We start from the raw sequence: 12,811 nt of genomic DNA, 5'->3' as shown, positions 1-12,811 counted from the left end.
TTTGCCATAACAAAGCATGATCACCTGAACTGATTAAGTCCTTCTAACAAAGAAATACCTGAAAAGCAAAACAACACAGAGGAAACAAGATAATCACTATTGCATTACAGTTCTACTGATATTGCCATCCTGAGGAAGAACTCAACAACAAGTAGAAGTTGTTTACTTAAGTACAATCTTTGCCTCTGTAGGAATGGACAAATTAAAACCTGAAGCAAACAAGAATTTCATCCACAATTACACTCATCATATAAGCCTATGCTCAATTTGTCCCCTTTGATCAAAATGAAATTCTACCAGCAAGTGTGAACACTTTATCCTTAGAGGAGATGACTAAATTTAATTTAAGGAGAGGGCGCACTATTGTGCCGCACAATGTTATTTTAATTTTGTTTGGTTTGTGTTACCGAGCAGGATGATTCAAAGTTTATACTGGAAAACACGTTCGGGGCTTCTTGATCCCACTGCAATTAGAAGCCACCAACATCCGCCCACCTCCTACAGCTCATATGATCTCAAATCAATACAATTACTGCAGATGCACTTGTTATCATCAAGAAGTCAGATGAAAAATCTAAGTGGGGACGCTTTCACTGACAAGCACAACCCCTTTGTCTTCAAAACCTTTTGTCCCATCTTTACATTTACCACGGATTGTTCAGGTGGTGATCCTTCTGGCTAATGAGCCCATATCAGGTGTTAACGAGAGGGCTGGATGATCAGTCAGTCAGAGGGTTAACAGGGTGTAATCTCTGAAGCATTGGCCCCCATACGAGCCAAATTTAATCCATAAAGCGGGTTCAACAGAGAATCTGTCAGAATCTGTCTACACTTGTCCACACGGTTTGTGACAAATGATTTAGTATGTACGAGTCACAGTATCAATGTCTTTGCACCAATTTTACAACGACAGCCCCCTCCACTTGGACTATTAGCTAATTCAAATGTTATTAGTATTCACCAACTAAAGACGTGCACGATGTGCATACGTAAGAAGAAAAACAGAGCATTTCAGCAAAGGCAAGTATGATTTGAGGGAAATTCAATCTAAGTAACAAGGTATTTCCAAGGATTTAAATCTGTGGTTGTTAAGTTTACACAAAACATGACAAACCTGGTATTATGCTTTATTCAACACCAGTGGTTTGTTTGTTCAGTACAAACAAACCAAGTTCATAGGACGTGTTCTGGTGGAGTTTTTCACCAAGCAGGATATGACCGACATCTAGAGAGGCTTAGATACAGATGCTGGTGGACAAGTAACATTCAAGTGGTATGAAGAAATAAAAAAGGAAGTGATTACCTCCATTCAATCTGTTAACACTTAAAGCAGTCCTTACAAAACAAGGCAGAAAGTTTCTCCATGAATTAACAGTGGTGTTTATTCTGCTTTTGCAGCCTTTGTCACTCCTCCAACTTTCAAATTTATCATTAGCCAGTGTCCGTTACTGTCTTTACTCACACCCATTGCCTGTGATGCATCAATTTTACACCTATTTAGTTTTAGTGTCTGTTGTCAGCTTAATATTCAACTGGAAAAAAAATGCTCCAGTTTGTTGTTAATGTGCACGAGGAGGATGGTTAGGTAAGAAAATGGAAAATGTGACAGTAAATTCAACACAGGGCAAAATCTGAGGGATTTGTTGTCCTACGAGGTTATGTAGTGGGGGAATACAAATACAGGCAAAATAAAATTATATTCCTGTTGTTGATTCACAAAAAAAGGGGAAGAAAAGAGGATAGACAGCAATTAAGAATAAATGTCAATTAGGTTCAGTCACTGAGGTCTTGGCCTTTGGGCGCCTCATTGTTATTGACCCTGGGTGACACATCGGCCTGCTGCTGGTGCTAAACAGGCCGTTCGATGAGTGCCGGTGTTTTCATCAGTGTGTGTAACGTTCACTGCCACTGGCCACATCCAGCCAGGCTCAGCTGGGACTTAGTGACTAGATGGGCCATATTGACTAGGCAATAACCCAGGGCCTGTTTATGACACTATCAATTCCCAGCTGTATTGATTTTCATTGTGGCTGCAAAAATACTCTTCAGCTGCACACCCAAACACGAACGCTGTCGAATCACACATGCAGACACACACAAAAATAAAAACAACACCATACACATCATGTGCAAGCACACAAAGGCATGTGTGTACATAATGATAAAAGAGGTATGGTTTGTGCAACTATAAACAAATATTCAAGTGCATACACATATTAGCTCAAAAATGGTGTTATGCTGGAAAGCACAGCAGAGAGTGATCAGTTTGGGGCTATTTGACATCAAGGCCACCTGACAGCCAATACCAATCAACTACGATTTGCACCCACTGTGTCATGGCTGAGGTTTGAGCCCCCATATCAAATCTTCTGGCCAACCACTCCTTTTTATGTGCGTCCTAGAGGAGACCCATGCTGAGAGAGTCCTAGCTTTGTCCCTGACACAACAGTAACAAGTGCCGGTGGTCAAATGCCTACACCGGCTGAGTGAGTCATCCTGCTGCTGTAGCCCCATTCTGCTTTCCCACAAGGCCATGCAAAATGCATGAGAGTACCAGAGAGTTTGAGCGCACGTGAGAAAATGTGCAAACACACGTAGGCCTGGCACATGTACACAGCTATACACATACACGAAGAACGCATGTAATCATTACATGAAGTGCTAGACTCATTTAATCAGCAGTGTGCACTGACACACACACACACAGAGGAACTTCTTCTTGTGGAAGTACACACCAGCTGATCTAGTTTCAGCTCCGTGTGCGTGTGTGTGTGTGTGTGTGTGTGTGTGTGTGTGTGTGTGTGTACACAAGGGGAGGGCTGAGCGTAGAGTGAAGCGGTACTCTAAAGCCCAACAGGATTTTCCAATCAAGAGCAGCAAAAGATTAATAGAGGCCTATTGGATGCTCCGTACTGAAAGACCTGCAAAAGAGGACTTGTTACAGTGAGTAGGACATGCAGCTGCAGTTTTTTTTTCATAATGAAATATTAAAGAGACTCAAATTAACAGACAGGTTGAGCTGCATTAGCTGGAGTGCGAGTGATGCTTTGGTGCTGTGAACGGCAGAGTCAAACTACCAGCGTCCTCGCATGTGTGAGTGAATCAGGTTTCCCCTCATTCTGTGATCTGGGACAAGAGCCTGTGAACTAAGATTTAGACTCCTTTCCTAAAGAAATAGTTTAATCTTTTCACTGGCCCTATTTCCCTAATCTGCCAACCAAGGTTTGCCAGATTCAGAGCAGTACTGACTGCCCTCCAGACAAAGCCAAAGCGATGAACACAAGTCTCTTCTAAACCTTCCAAAACGGCTCAGCGAAAGGATTCCATGTAAGACGTCGATGCTGGGTGAATGAGACGCCCTCTCTGACTTTCTTGAAGGCCATGTTCTTGGAGGGAAAGCGATGATGTCATGCAGCCGTTCGCCGGGGCCTCACGGGATGGCGGGGGATGTTGTGATTCACAGTTATACATTTATGGCCAGGACTCCCACAGCTGTGAGCTTCATAATAGACTGAGTTAAAATCTCCTGTAACCGCTATTGTATCATAGGGATAACACTATTGCACTTTTATGTAGCAGTGTTATTATCATCATTATAACAACCAGTCTGAATGCAACAGTATATACAGCTGTTCCTGGTCTCTCTTTCTCTCCTCTCTCCCCCTCTTTCCCCTCCCTCCCCCATTTCTCTCCTCTTAACCCAACCAGTCAAGGCAAACATCTACCCGCCCTCAGTCCAATTCTGTCAGATTTCTGCCTGTTAAAAGGGATTTTTTGTCTTCACTGTCACCAAGTGCTTGCTCATGGTGAGAGCAGTTGGCTTTCGGTTAACCATGAGGAGGACAAGACCAAAAAAATGGGGCGGGGGGTTTGTGTGTCTGCAAGTGGTTCCAGGCAAACACCACAAACTTTGTCTTACTCACTGAATAATAACATGACACAGTGCCCCTATTGTTCTCATTTGATCAGTGTGATAGAAGTGCTGTTAGTGTGTCATGTCAATACGGAAATGGCTCGATCATCAGGGCACATCAGCTGAGAAGCGCCTGAGAAGATTGTGGGTAATTTGACTCATCTAGCTATCATGCCTCAACGGATGCGATGCAGCAGGAGAGGCCTGAGCTTGCTAACCTACAACTTTCCTTCCCTCATTTGCCTGTAAAACAGAAAAGAGAGAATGATCAGCCAAAAATGAAAGAAAAAGACAGGGGGAGGAAATTAAGCAGAGGAAACCCCAAAAAGGAAACATGCATCTAGGCCACTGAGTCATTTCCCTTGTGTTTTGCCTCTTCCTCTTCTTGTTTTTCAAATATACACTGACAGTATAAATTATGTACATCATCACTGGGGTTTACACAGAGTGGGAGAGGGCCCATGGGTTTTAGGCCTTAGGATTTTAGCTTTTTATCCCCTGTAAAGTCTGCCTGCAATTAGTTTGGGAATTAATTCAGGCTCAGAACTTAGCCTCCCCCTTCCTCTTTTAGATCTGTACTGATTCATCCAAGCCTCTTTTACACATCCTTTTACACACACACACACACACACACACACACACACACACACACACACACACACACACACACACACACACACACACACACACACAAAAAAAGAGAGGGGGGATAAAAAAAATAATATCTGGCCTGTGGAGGACAGATTTTACCTACACAAATGCCTTAAAGGTATCACCTCCATTACAGTAATGTGATTTAATACAATAAACTAAATGACATGTTTACTAATGCCATTGCTGCAATGGCTACTTGAGTGTAGAAACAGCTGTAGACAGTCAGGCCAATTACATAAAAAGATTCAATGTGCATCAATGTGCCAACTGTAGCTAAAGCGTTGAGTCTTTACAACTTCAGGCACTGAAGTATTGATGGGTTTTGTTAAACGATTGTTAGTGAAGCCACCCAATAAAAACAGACCTGACCTCAGGCAACCGCTTGGCTAGGTTAGACCAGGACAAATCAAACAGTCACACAGCCCTTGCAGTTGCCAGACATCTGTACAACTTTTTGTCAGGTAAACGTCATATGTGTTTCTGTTTGCGGACATGAGTGGTTTAAGTTTGAGATTGTTGTACTAGCCAGGCTTTAGATTTCATGGACAGCGTCACTCCAATCAGTACAGTGTCCTGCTGCATGTTCTTTATTTATCTGGCCATTTTCCCCTCATCTCCAACATTCACTGCTGGTCCAGGCTTGCTGTTCCTGGTGGGATGCATTAACTTTTGCAACCTCTCACACCCTGTCTCTTTGGGAGGGGGGAATGGAAAGGGGATCGGAGAGCAGTCACTAGTTCCTGGAAGTAAATTTTCACAATCACTACATCTTCCACTTCAGCTGCACAGTCTGATCACACCAGACGTCATGATCCCTTAAAATGCACAAAACCATGCAGCCCCATGTTTGTTGCCAGTCAAAAATTTATCTGGTTAATCTTGATATTGCAAATGTCAGAAAAAAGGAAGGGTCATTAATTAATAATGGGAACCCTTTATTTATAACACAGAGACCAATATTTTGTGACACAACTGTACAAGTGAAAACTCCAAGTCACAATTAGGGCTGTCGTAACAACCACAATAGCAAAACGCAGTGTAAGTAACCGCCACAACCAATATGTTCATGTTTTTATTTTTTGCTTTTTTTTCAGGGGGGCTAGGCAAGGCCCTTCGTATTTTACACTTCAGTACGTGTGCATTGCATGTTAACTCCCTTGGGTCACTCCAGTCGTTGACAACTGGAAAAGCACTCATGTGCTACTTTGATTAATATTCCTGTAACAGATTTGTGTATGGGCTTTAAAAACAGTCTTGCAGCCCACCGTTTTGCCATTACAATGAGCCATCGTTTGCGACTATAATCCTTCCAGGGGCTTTGTAATCCAGAACTGGTTTGTGTCTTTATTCATCTGTTTTACAGGAAAAACAATTGTTATCCCAAAAACAAAACAAATAAAATGGCGCTAATGTCACATGTCACGCTGTTGAGCCACCCTGAGTCACCGCGACGACCCTAGTCACAATGTCCGTCTAGACACAGATGCTATCAACAGTTTCAAAGCTAATTTATGAATGACTGCAATTATCTTGTGTGTTGATGAGTGATCACAGAGTCCCTACAACAAAGTCCGGCCTGTGATTATTGGTGAGAACAGTAACTTGAACCATGAAATCTAATCCAGCAGTAATATTGGCCTGCTTCCTGCTCCTTCACTGTGAATTGATTAAGAATGTACAATAGACTTTGCTATCTGAAAAGGCCCCTGTATCACACCAAGAAACAATGGCTGGACACGGGTCATGCAAGCTGCTGTCTATGAAAACCCAGGAAGGGTGTGTACACGCATGAGCTTCTTTGATACCCTCACAGCCTGATAATTTAACCGTTTCCTCATTTGCCCTCTGGGACGATATCACCCCTGCAATTATCCTAAGGTTCGCGGCCTCCTGGCTTTGTAGCGCTGCACATCTGGTTCATTTGTGTTTGTGTGTGACGAGATCCTGTGTGTGAGCAAGTGAGAGAGGAAGCAAGAATGAGTGAGAGCAGTGGAGGGGTGGGGCGTTGACTGGCAGAGTTTCCTCCAAGTCACAGTTTAATTGGACAATTGTTCAGTTTAACCTCAGGCTCTCTGGGTTTAGAGAGGCATGCAAAGCCCTCCTAATATGGACTATTAAGCAAGAAAAGGGTGGCAGAAGCACTTGCTTTGGCTCGCATTGCATTCTTTTTCCTCATGAGAAACTCCTATGTTGCAATATGACACACCACGTGCATCCAGTCTGATGAATCAGGGGTTAAAATGGCTGTGTTGTCCAACAGTGTAACTTCCATAATTTGTTGGCCTTGATTTTGTCTTACGTTTAAAATCATTGTTGGAGGGGAATCCTGAGACACTCAGCCAGGCCGAGGCACAGACTTAAATAAAAAATAAAAGTCACATTCAGCCTGATACACTGCTGGCTTGAGAGAACACAACACAATCTCCCCCAGATTCATCAGAGGCAAATCTCCACTTAACCCAATGGAGGCTGTCCAGTCACAGCATTAGGGATGCACAGGGCTTGGGCAGAGGCCTAGTTTCTCTTGGGACTGGGGGGATGGGGTGGGTTTGGCACACACTCTGGTAGCCCAGCAGATGAAGAGTTATCAAGCATTTACATCAGGTTCAGCGGCAGCCAGACCAAAAAGGTTCAGCCGCGATCTTGCCATGCAACATCAGCCCTGCACCATTTGGTAATGCTGTGGAATGAAAGCGTGTCAGCAATCATTAAATAATGCCAAGTTGCCAACACCGACCACAGTGCCCACTGTTGTGCTGACCTGGAAGTGCTCAACCAACACACCAGTGAAACGTGCCATGTTATGACACTTAAAAACAAAGTGAAAGACGGGTTCAAAGCCATGATTTAAATTAAGACGTATAACTGTGAGACACAAAAGCGCTTTGGGAAGCCAAAGGAAGGTCCCAAAATAGACCAGTGTGGTGCAGTGTATTACCTCACCCCCACTCACATCAGCAAACGTGTCCATCACAATTATGCATCCTAAGCCTTGCTGACATGCCCCACTCTGCCAAGCTAGCAGCGCATATAGTTTTCCCAGCCGGCAGCATGCAGGGGAAAGTCAGCAGAATGGACGCAAATTGTAGGCCTATGACATGACACTTTCAATTTTTTAAAGGCCCTTATTACAGTGAACCATGTAGTTCTAAAAATACGCCTGCCTAAGCCCTTTCCTTCATTCTGCCGAGCTAAATTAAGCCCCAAACCCAGGAGGGGTGGTGGTGGGAAGAGATAACACAAGTCAGCCATCAGCAATGGTAATGTCTCTTCGGGTGATGATGATGGCTGCTCATAATTCCCCAGCACTTCAACTTGGCCTAGTCATGGAAGAGCACAGAGAGGCTTGCAGATTTCACAAGAGAACTGGAGACAGATGTAGCCGGACATAATGGGGGTTGAAAGGGGGGGGTGGAGGGGCCAGCTCATGGTCACAGCTGCAACCTCGCCAAAGGATTGGAGGCGCGTTTCTAATGAAGGGCTGTAATCAAGTCACTCGTGCTAACCTCCCACACCCAGTCAGGCAGACTTGCCAAAATGCCTCTCTTATGACAGAGGGTTTATAAGCTTGTGGAAGAAAATAAAGAGGGGAAGAACACACAATGCACATGAATGATGACGTATTTAACAAGCAATCTGTTCTGCATTTTGGCATATAACATATCAATACTGCTTGCGGTAAACAAATTAAGCCAGATGTCATGCTAGCGGATAGTCTATGAAAAAGAAAAAAAAAAGTAGATGTGCCACATGAATAAAGGCTGGCATGCGCCTCCAGGCACAAGCCACAACAAATGTCTTCTAGTGTGGGCGATATTTCAGCTGTTCAACGGGTGACAGGTAGATCCCACCGTTCACCAAAGATCTAAACAAGGTGGTCAGACGAAGACAATTTCCAGCAGTGCGAAGTGGTGAGTGAACAGTAGAAGTGGCACATTCACCAGGGAGGCATTTGTTGATGAAACATCTGTTGGGCCATGACTTCCTCCCCTTGAAACAGCTTTGAGTAGACCAAAGCCATGACTCAGGTCTGCACCAGCTGCTAGGCCATGACTAGATCCATCTCGTCTTTTTCCCTGTGACTCCTATCATGGTCAGTGGTGTAATCACATAGTTTCCAACAAATCCAGAAGCAAATGCTGATGAAAGAGTTTCTGATCACGATGTGGTCTTCTGGGCCTTCATGGACATGGACCACCAGATGGATTTTAAAAAAGACATTTTGCTTAGGAGTTGAAGATCTTCAAGTGTTTTTACAAACACACACATTTAATTAAATTGCGATAGATGTTTGAGTCTGTCCCGGGTACAAGCACTGCCTTGATGCCCACCAGAGCAGGGCTTAGGGATCCACCCGCTGTGAACATGGGCATGTGTATGCAGTCCTCACATTTGGGTAATTAAATAAAGTGCTACTGCTACTGTAGATTAATCCCGCCACCAAATATCTGTACCGGTTCTCTCTACTGCTGGCCTCATAAGACCATGATCTTGCAGCAGTGCAGAATTTTGCTGTCTTTTGAAATCATCATTAAAAGCAGTATGCATGAACACATCTGCTAGTAGAGGAGAGGTGGGGGTAGGGAGGGCATAATTCTCCTTGTCATCTGAGACAGCATTCCTATATTAGACATGCTAAACCAGATCACTGCAGAACATTAAGCCTGACAGCAGTGCTTTAATATTTGATGTGCTCTGCTACCATGGCATAAACCGCCAAACTGCTGTAGCACCGGCTAAACTGACAATTCTCCAATATATATTTCAAAAGTCAGCCCTCTGTCACGTGGCAGTGGAGAAAAGTTCATCACTTTCAGCAGAGAACTGAGAGAGATGCTGAGGTGAATCAGTCAGCAGGGAGGAGTAATGTTTTTCACTTCAACAGGTTGCTCTAAATGCAAAGCAAAAAAAGCTAAACCTGCCAAGACTTTCCCCACCGGCATCAACGGTTTCAACTTTTGGAAAACATCATAATGGCCGTCTCACAGATATGTCGAGCTGACCTAGCACACAGCCAGTAAACTCATTACGGGGTTGGTGGCAAGCCATAAGACATGTGGGCCTAGCGGTGGGCCTGTCATGGTTCTTCGACAGCAGAGCAGGTAAACTTGTTAACTTTGACATCCAAATGACCCCACACAAGAGGAGGGGGAGGACAGAAAAGTCACACAATGTGGGAAGACATGACTTGCTAAGATAATATCTGGGGACAGAGGAGGTTGTCCGAAAAACACTGTTTTCAGTGCTAATTAAAATAGGCCTAGGTTCTGCAAGGCCACAAGCCAGCGTGTATGCCTTCTGGTTGTTCTTAAATTAGACAAGTCAGGATTCAGCTGAGACTGAAAGAGATTGCATTAGGCTCTACAGCACATTAGAATAGCTGTGAAGCAGAAGCTAAGGCAGGTGCATAGAGGTCACAACAACGTCTTCAACCACTGTGGCCTGTTTGAGTGCAGCGACTGTTTGTTGTACAGAGGAACTGCTGCAGACAGACAGACACCTGCAGAAAGCAGAAGCTGTTGAGATGAATGAGTGGGGTTTCAGGTTTCTGTTTTGTTGAGTCTACTTAACCTTTGTGGAAGTTAATGTAATAATTCACAGCTCCCATAAGAACAAATTCTCATTAAGATCAGATGTTAGGCTCAGCAACAGAACAACACACTTGAATCACACAGACACTCAGTGTCTTTCTCAAAACACTTTGCAGCATATTGGACACAGGCCACTGATCAGTGTATTCAGAGTAAATGAATTTAATACAGTATATGTTGCTGTCATAAATGCTGCTGTGACCAACTCTGTAGCTACTGAATAACAGCCCTCCTGAAAGTTTTGGGGGTGAACAGTTGGAGAGGAGAAGCGTTCACATCCTATTCTGCTCTACATTTTAAACTTTATTTACAGCCAGATTATCCAAAACCCTTTACAGAGCAGGGCATGATTAAGCCTGCTGCCAGGCGTTTAAACCTCCCCCCACCAATGTCAGGTCTGCTGGTAGTGTCAGGCCATGCCCACACTATAAGCTGACTAAATTTGAAAACGCACCTTCCATTCACTTTAAACTAATGTTTGTTCCACCAGAAATGCTGCATCTTGAATAAACCCTCTGACGTGAAGACAGGCAAAACAAAGTTTCACCCAAAATGGTGCTTGTGCAAACACAGTCAGGTGCTGTGTCGCAATATTGATATGAAGCCAACTTTCTGTCACCTATGGCTCTCTCTGTGATTGCTCGATTTGAATGCCAAAATAGAGCAATAACACAGAACAGCTTTTGATATTAACTTGGTTTTATGAACCTGTATCAGGCTACTTCATAATCACAAAACAGTAGCGAAAGCATAGGAATTACTTTGGTATTTTACACGGGTTCAGTTTTCTGACAACAGAAACCGAAAACTAGGACCAGCTACACCGCGTTAAGTGTGGAAGTTCATTCTTGACTTTGGTATCTTACTTTCATCATACAAAGCCGACATAGTGCCAAATTAATATTCTGCTCACTATAATCATCATCAACATTTTAAAATTGTTTATAGCCTAACTTTTATTGGTTTAATTTGGAAAAGAAACTTGGCAGTAACTGCAAGGGAAATTCTTTCAATCCCATAGCTGCAGGCTCTTTATGCGAGTTCAGGATCATCCTCTTTTGTACCTATCCAGTTGTTTTGTCTTCTAAAACGACTGACATTGCTAAATTTGTTGTTGGTCGGACAAAACAAGATACTTGAAGATGTCACTTCACATCGTTAGCTGAAGTTTTAGAACAGACAATAAGTCATGATCATGGAGAGGCACTGCTGAAAAAAGGTGGTTTAAAATGCGGAGACAATTTCATAGAGCAGAGAGACATAATCAGCATAGCTTAGTAGATAGAGAAGTAGAATTTTTGATACAGCACAATCTTCTTGTTTCCAGCACAGCCCTAAAAAAAGATTTTTCTTACAATCTGACTTAAGCCCGACCTTGCGGCCTCAGTGGGAGCATGTCTGACTCCCACTCCCACCCCACCCCCTGACTCTGACAGCCACATCAGCCAATTGTCAAGAGCAGCTGATGTGTGAAGTTTGTACAACTGTCCTTGATAGGATGTTGCATTGACTTCCATTCATTGTGGACAGTCTAACCATAACCAAAAATCCACACACACCACATTGTCTTTACTGTCAGGTACTCAAAGGGATCTGTGCAAATTCATGAGAAGACCCTTGGCTAATAATTTCTCACACAGCTTTATAAAAAAGACACGGTTGTTAACAATATGACTGTCTCTGTCTGTCTACAGGAAGCTTGTTGTCAAATATATGTAACACATGTTACATATAGAGACCTGTGTTATCCAGTGTTTAACCAAGGCCAAATGAAAGCAGAGGAACACGCAATATTTCATCCAAAATACTGAACAACAGTCTTAAACATGCCTGTCTTCAGTTTCTTGGGCCCTTTGACTTTTGTCTTCAAAGTCTCACGTTTCACAGCCTGCACTATAAAAAACTTTTACCTCACCAGATGTGGGTAACCTCAGGTGGGCTCAGTTGTACGAGAAACAAGCATTTAGTACGTCATTACCTGTGCATTATCAGCCTACAGTATCTGGCACCCGTTGTGCATCAGTCTAACAGCCTGGATGTGTGAAACATTTACTTTAATATGGCACAATCAGAGTAGAATCATAAATGCTGAACTGCCCTAGATACCATCACTAATAAGGAAGTGTGTCACTTTCTGTTCCCTCTCTCAGTTGCAGGGTCAGTAAGTTGCCAGTGAGCCTCCTAGATATGGGTGATGTCAACATTTGCACAACAGCCCTGTGCCCTTTGAACGGAAGGGCTGCAAAACTGAGGTAGGGCACTGAAACTCTTGACTAGAGAAACAATGGCTGAAAGACTGTAAAGAAAAGCACAAACCCTGACAGCTGTTATTAAAACTCGCTTGTTTCCTCAAAATATCTGATTCTCTTTAACAGATATCAGCTTGGCACCGCTAACTCAGCATTCTGCCGAGGCGAGTAACTCTGTTCTGCAAAAACAAATGTGTGAAATTAGTTAATATGGATTTTTTTTTTTTTATCATCCACTCCACATCCATTCTCTGAACCTCTGAGCAGAAAGAAATAAAGTGGGGGGGGGGGGAATTACTACAAATCCTACAAACATGTAGGTGCGGTGTCATAATATGGGATTAAATTCTGGTGATCCGTGCCTGAAATTGCGTGGGCAGGCTTCTTAAAATAAATCTTTACAA

At 43.3% G+C, this 12,811-nt stretch overlaps 1 protein-coding gene across 4 annotated transcripts in view; it reads right to left on the bottom strand.

Moving 5' to 3' along the window:
- The window catches only part of taok3a (TAO kinase 3a), a 59,312-nt gene that overhangs the window by 45,128 nt on the left and 1,373 nt on the right, over positions 1-12,811 (bottom strand). The window contains exon 1 of one of the 4 annotated variants that reach the window (XM_041041494.1): positions 5,251-5,261. The exons of the other annotated variants lie outside the window; for them this stretch is intronic. The gene's annotated coding sequence lies outside the window, so the exon portion shown is untranslated. Of the gene's footprint in view, positions 1-5,250; positions 5,262-12,811 lie in introns of those variants that run through there. 4 annotated transcript variants of the gene reach the window in all.

This window comes from Toxotes jaculatrix, chromosome 7 (assembly GCF_017976425.1).
Source record: "Toxotes jaculatrix isolate fToxJac2 chromosome 7, fToxJac2.pri, whole genome shotgun sequence".
In the NCBI taxonomy this organism is placed as follows: domain Eukaryota; kingdom Metazoa; phylum Chordata; class Actinopteri; family Toxotidae; genus Toxotes; species Toxotes jaculatrix.
This window is presented reverse-complemented; position numbering and strand designations above follow the sequence as displayed.